This window comes from Amphiura filiformis, chromosome 5 (assembly GCF_039555335.1).
Source record: "Amphiura filiformis chromosome 5, Afil_fr2py, whole genome shotgun sequence".
Classification (NCBI taxonomy): domain Eukaryota; kingdom Metazoa; phylum Echinodermata; class Ophiuroidea; order Amphilepidida; family Amphiuridae; genus Amphiura; species Amphiura filiformis.
Genome location: NC_092632.1, coordinates 34,283,639 through 34,296,106, shown reverse-complemented (window position 1 = coordinate 34,296,106; position 12,468 = coordinate 34,283,639). Strand labels below are relative to the sequence as shown.

Below are 12,468 nucleotides of genomic sequence, written 5' to 3'. Positions count from 1 at the left end.
CCACAGGTGTTTCGCCAGAACGGTGCTATCAGAATGACGTTGCAATCCTCCCTCCCGATCTTGGTCACCACCCTTGCGAGCAGTGAGATCGGGGAAAGCGTAAGCAGTCATTCCTCCCCAGTCTCACGGACAGAGCGTCCCACGGCGAATGCCTGTGGGTCTGCGACCCTCGAGCAGTACACCGGCAGCTGATGATTTCGATGAGATGCGAACAAATCTATCGAGGGGTGGTACATCACCTCGAATATCGTGTGTGCGACCTGCGGAGCAAGGGACCATTCTGTAGGTCCCGACACCTTTCCTCGTGACAGATCGTCCGCGAGGATGTTGGTGACTCCGCTATGTGCATCGCTCTCAACGTAATCTGCCTGGCCTTGCACCACCCTATCAGGCGTAGTGCGTGCAGGCACAACCGTGGTGACCTGGTGCCCCTTGTCTGTTGAGGTAGGCCACCACGGTTGTGTTGTCCGTTGGACAACGATATGAGATCCACGATCACCTTCTCGAAGTGCTGGAGAGTTCTCGCCACTGCCCAAAGTTCGAGAAGGTTGATATGGAACTCCGTCTCCGCGGGCCGACCATAGGCCCGAGACTGAGTCCCGTGGATGTGGCCCCCAGCCCAGCTTTTGACGCTGCCGGTCGTCACTACGTGGCCGCACCGCTGGTGCAGGAAACCTGACACCTTGAGTCAAATTGGGCTGATGGGTCCACCACCAGAGTTCCTCTCGCGCGATCTCCGACATCGGAACCGCGAGGGATATTGGGTGACGACTGGGCCTGTAAAAGGCTAGAAGGTGTAGTTGTATAGGCCTCATGTGAAAGCGGCAGTGCGGTGCACGAGGTCTACCATACTGGCCATAAGGCCCAAAACCTTCATCCATGCCACAGCGGGTGCCCCCTCTGACTCGGCCAAGAGTCGGGCACACCTCGCCATGTTCGCCACCCTCTCGGGTGAGGGCGCCACGATCCCTCCTTGAGGTTGATCTGGGCCCCTAAGAATAGTGGTGTCTCGTCGGGACCAAATTGGATTTCTTGACGTTGATCAGAAATCCCAGGTCCCGCACCGGACGGACTACTAACTCCACGAGACACTGTGTCTCCAGTGGGGTGCGTCCGTAAATGAACCAATCGTCCAGGTAGCAACACATGTTGACTCCCCTGCGCTTCAGGTACGCTGCCACCGCCCTGACCAGGAGTGTAAACACTCTGGGGAGGTGGACAAGCGAATGGCAGGCATCGAAACTGGTAAGTTTGACCCTGTACCTTGAAGCGTAGAAACCTCTGATCTTGAGGTGCGATCGAACATGCAGATATGCGTCCGAGAGATCTAGCGATGCCGCCCACATACCCTTGATGGGGCAGGCTAGCACCGGCGAGAGTCTCCATTCTGAACCTCTTGGGCCTGATGAACTCGTTCAACGGCTTGAGGTTCAGAATGGGCCTCAGTCGCCGGTCTTCTTTGGAGCCAGAAAAAAAGTGCTCCAAAACCCCTTGGTGAAAGGGGGGTAGACCGGGACAATCGCTTGCTTTGTGAGAAGCTGAGTGACCTCTGACAGTAGTGCCCGACGCTGGGGGCCGTCTGGCGGCACTACCGTGGACCTCTGAATCGTGCAGGCGCACAAGGGGTGGCTGGTAAATTCCAGCCTGTAACCCCCACTGACCACTGACAATACCCAGGCGCCGGTGAGATGGCATGCCATCTCTGGGCGTAATGCAATAGCGGCCGCCCACAGGGGAATCCCTGTGGAAGTCCAAACCTGCCGGCATGGACTGTCGACCGCCCGTGCCCTCAGGACCGATCTGGTTTGCCACCCTTAGAAGAACGGCTCTTCTTAGGGGGCTTGCCATACTGATCCAGCACTACTCTTGCGCTTCCCAGATTTTTGGGAGGTGCTGGAGTAGCCTCGGCTCGGTGTAGTCTGTGGTGCGCGTCCTGCTGAAGCCGGAGCTGGCGCTGAAGAACGCTTAGAAGACTTCTTCTTCTTGTGCTTCTTCTTTTTACTGCCCTTCCCTTGGTCAGGGCAGCCTCTGACTTCTTCAGAGTGCTCTCATTGGTGGCCTTCTTTGCCCGGTCCTCCACCGTAGCGCAAAGGGCCTGTCCAAAGAGTAGCCCCTGTCCCACCGAGTCTGACTTCTTCATTGCTTCAGCAAAGTCGGAGCCGTAAGTTGACTGGAGGGACAGACAGGCATTCTCCCGGCGGCGAGATGACATCCTATGGGCTAGGCCCATAGAACTCTCGTTGAGGTTAGCTGTTAGCACCGCTAACAGATTAACCTCACGGAAGAGTTCCGACGCGTTGCCCGTGGTCGTCGCTACCTTCCTGCCGAGGTGCTCGGCAAGCGTGGTAGCGACGCTTAGAGACTCTGATAAGCGGCGTGCTGCGCTTATCGATGAGCTTTAGCTCCTCCTCCCACTGGGGGAGAACGACCCGTCGCCTTGGCCGCTAGCGGCAGGCGCTTGCAAACGCGTCTGGATCCATGTCAGGGACCCTGAGGTAGGTTTCAGTAGTCCTCCTGCGAAACACGCAGTGGAAGCGTGCAAGCACGCGGGCGTCAAGCTCCAGCGAGCCTGACAGCCCTACTTAAACCTACCCTTGAGGTCCGCCGGGGAATGCAAGTGCGGGCGACCCTTGTGTGGACGCCGCTTAGCTGGGCATCCTACTGAAAAGATGCCCTGGTCCTCCTGAACGGACTCCTCCTGAGAGAAAGCCAGGCCCAAACCTTGGGCCACACGGCTCATCACCTCAGCGGTGTCCGCAGGCAGACCATTGCTAGCGAGTTCCTCACGGGAAGCGGGGAAGGATACCTGAAGCTAGCTGCACAGCCTCATCAGACTGTGAGTCGCTACTGGTTTCATCTTCCGACTCCTTTCCCTCGCCTTCAGACTCTGACTCACTCTCTGATGAGGAAGAGATCTGACGACGGGCATCTGAAGGTGGACAGGGAGGTGTCGCCACCGTGTGGCTAGCCAACTGAACACCAGCAGAAGAGGGAGTACTCCCGCTAGACCCCGAGATGCTAGCTATAGCACCCCGGGATCCGCACGCTCTCGCTGTTGTCGCCTTTAGCCATAGCAGCGTGCGGCCTACCCTGAGCTGTATCAGGGTTAGCCACCGCCGCCCAGGCTGGGTAACAACTGGTGGTACTGCTTGCCCAACGCTAGGCGGCACTTGCCACGGTGCTAGACCGTGGAAGAAACCACCCTGCGGCGGATACCACGGGCATACCCTGTCGGTAGCTGACCCTGAAAGGATCCGCCACCAGGGAAACCCCATGGAACATCAGTACCAGTACCGCCTCCCCCTGTTGCCACAGAGACTGTGGTAACCAGGACGCAGTACTGCGGTACCTGCGTGGTTGTAGCGTAGGTGCCCGGTAGGGCTCCGCTGCGCACCACTGTACCCATGCCTCACAGCGTTCCCCGCTAGAGGATCAAGCCGTGTGTATGGGTACCCGCTATACTGGCTGTCCCTTGGCTAAAAGGAGCTTGCCTAGTATCACGGGTAGCTGAGCGTGTATACCCTCGATCAGTCACCTCGCTACCTGAATAGGCAGTATCAATCAATGGAGCCATGCTCCGCTGAATAGATAGTGATCGATCATAAGAGGGTAATTGACCCATTGACTGTAATGGATCACCCACGCTCTGCTGGCTCTCGAGGACATAAGTGGGTTGTTGATCAGCCAGGCTGTTCAAACTACCTACCCTAACCTCTTGAGCCTCGCCCAAGGTCGCTGTGTGTGGCGGACCACTCACGGCAGCTATGGGCGCGTGCATAGTGGCTACCACTGAAGTCGAGCCGTAGCTCGCCTCGGTAGCTGCCACCGTTTGCACTTGGGTCGCTGTCCCGTGAGAGACTGCGAGCCCACCCCCGGTATAGCCGCTAGCCAGTCCAGGAGGACAGCCGGCAGCCATTCCAAGGCCCAGGGCATCACTCGGCGGTCCCGCCATGGAACGCTGCCGTGTGACAACCCCAGTTGGTTCTGCTAAGACTACACCCGAGCGTTAGCCCCGGTATCGTCTCTGCTAAACCCATGCACGTTTTCATTCGACCCTTGCGGGGAACGAAAGGCGTGCTGCGTGCGTGGATCAACCCAGGCAAGCCCGGGTTCCACTGGCACGCTGCGTGCCCTACAGACCGCCGAGGCAAGCCCGGAGGTCCGCTTTGCACGCTGTATGCTAGATTCAACCCAGGCAAGCCCGGGTACCCTTGGCATACTGTCCGTCGCCGGCTACTTCATGGTGCTAGACCCGCTGTTAAGCCAGCAATAGAGCGGGTGTCCACCTGCAAGAAACTCGCTAGAGATCTCACTGGTAGACTGGTACTCGCCTGTTAGGGCAAGTACCGCCCTGCTGCCTGCTACTAGCTTAGACGTTAAGTCAGTGCTTTCGCTGGCTGCTAGGCCTTCGGGCTCGCTAGCAGTCCCGGAGGGTCCGCCTGCTTGCCCGGGACCGAGCCCCAGAGGTTACCTTAGCGTGGCCCTTGCCGTCCGCGCTAGTACCTACCATATCAATCTTACCTGTAGGCTTCTGTTTCTTAGTCTGCGTCTTCTGTCTGTGTCGAAGACCTCAACGAGCGCTTCTTTCTAAATCCTCGAAGTGGATGTCCGATAAGCCTATGCAAAAGGAAGCACACTTATTTGATTTAGAGCAATCCCTGTGGGTGTAGCAGAGTGGATGCGGGTCCCACTCTGCCACAAGGGAAGGGCATGATTGACAAGGCCTGGACATTGTAGTAATCGGGGAGCCTATAGCACTCCCCCCCCGAACACAAGCTCAAGCCCAATAAACAGACCCACACGCACAGTGGCTGTCGCTGATGTAGTGGTATGATATAAAAATATATGTACAAAGGGATGAAAACTGAAAACCTTTTGGTATAGATTTGTCAGGCTGGTCCTTCGAAACCCACGAACTCTTAGCAGTAACTCGTCATCAGACGCGTACTGAAAGATATAACGATAGAGCACACCATAAACATAGCGATAATCACTCACCATACATGTATACACAGTACTGTACAAACATCTATTGTAACTTACTAGTCTGCTATAGTTGTTTTACGTGAGAACAAAAAATAAAATGGCGTCCTAAGGCGGCCATTTTGAAAACGCAGTGTTCCGTGATACTGACGGAAACACTCATACAAGCTAAGTTTTTGGATCGTTTTTGTCACTTTTCTAGTCGAAAAATGTCGCCAAAACTATCTCCCTAGCGTACTGGTTGGTTTTTACCTCAGGTGTAACAAACAAACTGTATATCTCGTACTTTGGTTCGTAATGATACTTAGCGTTGGTAAAGAAAAATCCACACGCCTATCTCATCTAGAAACCAAGGAGGATAAGGGATGATTAGCGTGTGTGACGTCACCGATATGGGTGAGTCCACTCGGGGGATCGGGGGGTTTTTGTTATTTATTCATTTATGTGGGACAAAATGACTATTGGTTTTTTCCGCATCTCGGGATCGATGCAAGAAGTATCTTAATCAACATCGGAAAGGTAAGATCGACCGGTGTACTGAGTCAAATGAAATATATGCAACTATTTATATGATGAGTTAACTGAATGTGTGCATGTAGGCAATCAGGCTCTAGTGTAATCATTTTCAACTGACTGGGAATTCTGATATGATGTCCAGGGAATCATTATGGACATCCCTGCTCATAGAGGTTTTTAATTTGCAACCCAACTCTGTACTGGTATGTACAAAGATGCACTGATGACTGTATAGTGCGTATTTTTCACAAGGTTTTTATTTTTGCACTTTTCAAGGTCAATTTTAGAACCGGGACTTTAATAGCCTGTGAAAATATTTTTGGCTAATACACTTTGATGTGTAGCTGTTTGAAGCAGCCAATACAAGAAATGCAAAACTGTTCAAAACAAATGCAATCAAGAAGAACGACCTCCCCCCTTCCATTTTTATGCTGCACCAATCCATAGACTGCTGAAGGACCTTGCCAAAAACTAAAAAAGAATTTGTAAATTTGTAAGTAACAGCTATAGGGATTATATATAGACAGTGCGGTATGCATGATTTGAACAAATGAATCCCGAAATAAGAAATTTCACCTTTTATTTCTCTTACAACATCCTCTTCTTTCCTTCCTTTACTTTTCCTGTCTATTTCTTTAGGCACTACTCAAACAATGATGATTGCCTTACTTGTCTGCATATCTGCATATAGGCCATGCAAACAAACATCACATTGATTTGATTGTTTGCTAAGATAATGTGAACCAGGTAATATGAAATGAACATCATCTTTCCAGCATAGATCATCATATTATACGTGCAACATGATCTTAACGAGCAAACAATAGATCACTCAACAACCTACATGCTAGCCTATTAACCTCATTGTACGCATGCAATCCCGCCATCCCTCAGCATACAAATCTAATTTCCGACTACAACACCCGCTACAAATACCAGCATAAGCCTTTAAGATACCCAGGAATAATGCTGGTTATGCCTGTTCCTCACACATGGATAGTCTGACAACGTTGTGCTTCCATATTATTGGAAGAGATTAAAGGAGCATTTTGTGATTTCATCATGATTTAAGTGGGTGTAGTTTTCAACATCTTTTCAGTTGAAGACATAAAGAAAATGCAAATTGACCAATATATTCTGTATGATGACCTGAAGTTATGTATTACTACTTGCTGCATTTTAAATGTCCATTCTGCAGGTCGGACATCCAGGCTTATTTCCTCTTTTTCCCTTTGCAATTAATACATGTGAAAAGGTGCACACAAAATCTGCCGCATATAGCAGCAACCATATTCTGCACCTGTGTACCTGGGGTTTTCAGTGCGTTTTCCCCCTTTGTGACGTCAGCACGATTATCGTCATGTATGTAAATTGTAATGCAATATATTGGTGTATTATTATTAAGTTTGGTGTATGGAAAGTAAATTAAATCTTTCACAAATGTCACACATTGATAAGGATTTCACTATTTTTTCATGCTTACATTTTAGATATATTTGGCATAAATTTACTTATTTGCTAAAATTGAAGATTTCATTTCATTATCAAGGTTCTCTTCCTGACGACTGGAATCTCATGCTGCTAGATTGTGCAATAGTGTAGTTAAGAGGATGATACTTTAGATGTGACAGAGCACCTTTAAGCCAATACGCAATGAGTGAGATACCACCCGGTAGTAAGCAATAGATGCCCCAAAATTGAACTCCCCCACCCCACATAATCGCAAATTGACACGACAGCTTCATTCCAATTCAATTTATTTCATCCAAAACGGTCCTGTGATACACCTTCCCCAATCAAACACATTTGTCTTGCATTTGATCATCTTCTACTCTTCCCTAGAAAAATCATTATGATACCAAATCCCGACCAAATCTACGCGCGAGGGAATTCACCATATCACGCCCAAGCTCACATAATTTGGGCGCCCCATTCCTTTTTAAAGGAATTTTTATTCACATCTAGCTTTAAAATAGAGAGGCATAATATAGCTTATCTCCTCATTGTTGGAAATGAAATACCCGAAAGATATTTCAAAATTCAAAGCACATGACCAAAAGTTCAAAAGTACACAATCATCCTAATGGAATCCCATTAAATTTCTTCAGACAATATTCTCCTTAACACTACATTGCATATATATCTTCCTATCTCCAAGTCTGTTACGGAAGTCTAGACTGTACATTACAGTTCCTGCAAACTCTAATGGATCAAGTCACACTTCATGTTCTTCAGCCAAATTTAAAATATTCTAAATGAGAATGAAATTGTGCTACTTTTGAATTGCTAATTCATTCTTTTCAACTAACATACCATAAGCTATCCATGTCTTGGCTTACACCCAACTCATATTATGTTGAGGTGAATACAAAATTGTCATATCTTGGATGTCATCTTGTTATGTTCATAAGAGCAAACATCCAGGCTACTACTGGCCTGAACCTGAACTTTCTTATAAAAACATTCATACCCTTTTCCTACATTAAGTTCCTCTCTGCAAGAACTGTTGAATAGATCGATAGCATGCAGCCCTGGTCAGGAAAGTCACAATTTATTCCTGTCACAAGGCAGCCTTTGCATGGGAATCTGTAATAAAGCTATATGTCTCAAGTTTGGTTCTTTATAAGTTTAAAGCAATATTTAAAATTGCACATATAACTTTTTGCCAAGACTTTTCATGCACCTTGCATCTAACCTACATTACTTGGTCTAAAACGTTCCAAATGTTCTGCTATATAAATGTGTGTATGGGTGACATCACTAAAGGCCTTTGACAAAGACCAATGAAATATGAATTGAGTATATGATGGACATTGCCCAAGCTGTTACATATGCTAGAAATACATTGTCAAGATGGTCAGGGCATACATAAACAAAAACCTACAAATCCTGAAACAATTGACAAGCATCAAGTTTAAAAATAGAAAGGTTTTACTATGAGAAACTCAAACATGGCTTCCACATGAAAAAGGCTCATTCCATACATCCTGGAACCCAGACCATATAAAATGTACTGACATCTTAAACCTCCTGCAAAACCCTGGCTATACCACATAATTCAATTAGAGGTCCTTCTTCATGTACAATGTAGTGTAAGCATTGCCCTGTAGCTTAACTGTGGCTTGGCTGTGGTGAATCTGACACTACATACAACTTAAAAGAAGAACACAAACTTAAGGCACAAAGATACACTTTGATAGGTTACATTGCTTAAAGGTTACATTATATTTCAGGTAATGTAATGTTGAAATGGAAATGGTTAAGGAAACATCTTTTTCCCTTTTCCCGCTCTGCCTAAAGGCTCCAACTTACTATTTCATAAAAACATCACTGAAATATGCAGCAGAATATGCAGCTAGCAGAGTACATAAAATATCAGACTAAATTTCTCCATTTATCATAAATGCGACATAATGGCATTTATTGATACAGCTGTGTTAACAAAACAACATTATACAAACATTTCCTTCTCATGTTGCTCTCTATCTGTATTCAATATCTATAGGCCTATGCAAAGTTAATTATTCTAGTTTTTAAAATCATATATTTTTCACATTTTTTCATCATCTAAAATAACATTCATTATTTTGATTCACTATATGTTTCGAACATCAAAAAAATCACAACATGCTTATTTAAAACACTCTGTCACCCAAAATGTTTCTGTATTTTAATCAGAATTACTTTGCATACATATCACAAATTCCAGTAGGCACAGTTCTATATACCCTATTGATGTACACACTAATAACATTCATTAAATGACCTCTTACATGTAGTTAGACCAATGTTTTAATTTCAAAACTCACGCTTTCTCATTTAAGTTATGTTTATTGAATATTCTAATAAAAGAATCTGGATTGCTTTAATTTATTTGGTCAAAATTATGAATTTATTGCATCAGATCATTCAATCATCTTCACATGAGTACAGGTCACGATATTACTCTTTTTCAAAAGGCTCACTTAAAATCAAATAACATTACAATTTACAAATGTATTATACCAGACCATTTCATTAAAACAGAGAACACTCGAATGACATAAATAGTAGTAGCAGAATCATCAGGGCCTATACTGTGATTAGAAATTAATGAAATATATGCAACTATTTATATGATGAGTTAACTGAATGTGTGCATGTAGGCAATCAGGCTCTAGTGTACTCATTTTCAACTGACTGGGAATTCTGATATGATGTCCAGGGAATCATTATGGACATCCCTGCTCATAGAGGTTTTTAATTTGCAACCCAACTCTGTACTGGTATGTACAAAGATGCACTGATGACTGTATAGTGCGAATTTTTCACAAGGTTTTTATTTTTGCACTTTTCAAGGTCAATTTTAGAACCGGGACTTTAATAGCCTGTGAAAATATTTTTGGCTAATACACTTTGATGTGTAGCTGTTTGAAGCAGCCAATACAAGAAATGCAAAACTGTTCAAAACAAATGCAATCAAGAAGAACGAACCCCCCCCTTCCATTTTTATGCTGCACCAATCCATAGACTGCTGAAGGACCTTGCCAAAAACTAAAAAGAATTTGTAAATTTGTAAGTAACAGCTATAGGGATTATATAGACAGTGCGGTATGCATGATTTGAACAAATGAATCCCGAAATAAGAAATTTCACCTTTTTATTTCTCTTACAACATCCTCTTCTTTCCTTCCTTTACTTTTCCTGTCTATTTCTTTAGGCACTACTCAAACAATGATGATTGCCTTACTTGTCTGCATATCTGCATATAGGCCATGCAAACAAACATCACATTGATTTGATTGTTTGCTAAGATAATGTGAACCAGGTAATATGAAATGAACATCATCTTTCCAGCATAGATCATCATATTATACGTGCAACATGATCTTAACGAGCAAACAATAGATCACTCAACAACCTACATGCTAGCCTATTAACCTCATTGTACGCATGCAATCCCGCCATCCCTCAGCATACAAATCTAATTTCCGACTACAACACCCGCTACAAATACCAGCATAAGCCTTTAAGATACCCAGGAATAATGCTGGTTATGCCTGTTCCTCACACTTGGATAGTCTGACAACGTTGTGCTTCCATATTATTGGAAGAGATTAAAGGAGCATTTTGTGATTTCATCATGATTTAAGTGGGTGTAGTTTTCAACATCTTTTCAGTTGAAGACATAAAGAAAATGCAAATTGACCAATATATTCTGTATGATGACCTGAAGTTATGTATTACTACTTGCTGCATTTTAAATGTCCATTCTGCAGGTCGGACATCCAGGCTTATTTCCTCTTTTTCCCCTTTGCAATTAATACATGTGAAAAGGTGCACACAAAATCTGCCGCATATAGCAGCAACCATATTCTGCACCTGTGTACCTGGGGTTTTCAGTGCGTTTTTCCCCTTTGTGACGTCAGCACGATTATCGTCATGTATGTAAATTGTAATGCAATATATTGGTGTATTATTATTAAGTTTGGTGTATGGAAAGTAAATTAAATCTTTCACAAATGTCACACATTGATAAGGATTTCACTATTTTTTCATGCTTACATTTTAGATATATTTGGCATAAATTTACTTATTTGCTAAAAATTGAAGATTTCATTTCATTATCAAGGTTCTCTTCCTGACGACTGGAATCTCATGCTGCTAGATTGTGCAATAGTGTAGTTAAGAGGATGATACTTTAGATGTGACAGAGCACCTTTAAGCCAATGCGCAATGAGTGAGATACCACCCGGTAGTAAGCAATAGATGCCAAGGTTACCGTACTTGTGAATGACGTTGAAAAATTTAATATTAGAAAATAAGATTATAGCGTAATAACTTTTGAGAATCCGGTTTAGCTCAAGAACTACTGTTAGGAAAATATATACTCGAATAAAATAATCATACTGATTCAACAAATGCTGTCAAAATATAAAATATTAAAGAATCTAGCATAGAATTGCGCATCACTTGCAACTGGATACCGGCACAACCTAGCACAAGAGGTGTTAAGATAGATTAGGCCTATTAAGTAAGGGTCAGCTGTTGAATACTAGTATTTGATGCTACCGCAGATCACGCACATTGGGCTATTCCATTTAAAATCCGCACTACTCTTGTGTAAGCTGTTAAAAATATCTTCCACTGGCGAGTGTAAATTTCAAATGGAATGAACCTATTAGACAGCTCTATTGAATTTCATACACCCTCTGAGAAAGTTTCAACAGCAGCCCTAATCCTCCAAAGAGGATGGATGAGTTTCAAATAGAGTTGTCTAATGTGCTAATTCAATTTGAAATTCATACTCCCCCTGTGAAAAATATTTCTGAAATCTTCTACAGAGGGAGTATGGACTCTAAATGGGTTAGCCCATTGCAACAAACTCTTTCACGTGATGATGATGAAGATGCGTGGATGATATTGAAAGATTACTGTCAATTGAGTGGGAGAAATATTTTGTTTTATATTTGGATCATAAGTCTCTGCACTTTTGTACAATGTGGTTGGAAGCTTTTTATTTCTAATCATGGATGAAATCCATGGGTACTAGTGCATTGACATTTAAGATTTAAAAATAATTTGACTACAAGTTTGATTGGGAATCAAAATAATAAATTGATGAGCAGAAATTGATTCAACAAAGGTCATTTGGTAAATTGACTAGCAGATATTTCTCTAATGGTTTGACATTTGAACAGAGTTTTGCCTATCTCTCGTGCACTGATTTTTTCAGCACCTCACTTAATTACAAATTTCTCTTTCCTACCTGGTCCTCACAGAACCACTAACGATTGAGAAGCTAAAACAATGATCATACTTACTGAAATCGTATATAGATAGGATCTATCTATTGCCAAAATCTATAGAAACCTATACTAAACAACATGTCCACCTGTGCGATCATGTGTGTAATAATCGGTTTGAAATTGTGTTTGAAAATGACAAAAATATTAGTCAACATGAGACAGACAATACAGCAGATGTTTT

The 12,468-nt window shown here is 44.1% G+C and overlaps 1 protein-coding gene across 2 annotated transcripts in view; it reads right to left on the bottom strand.

Moving 5' to 3' along the window:
• LOC140153024 (pleckstrin homology domain-containing family H member 1-like) overlaps positions 1-12,468 on the bottom strand; it is a 163,913-nt gene that overhangs the window by 104,417 nt on the left and 47,028 nt on the right. The window lies entirely within an intron of this gene.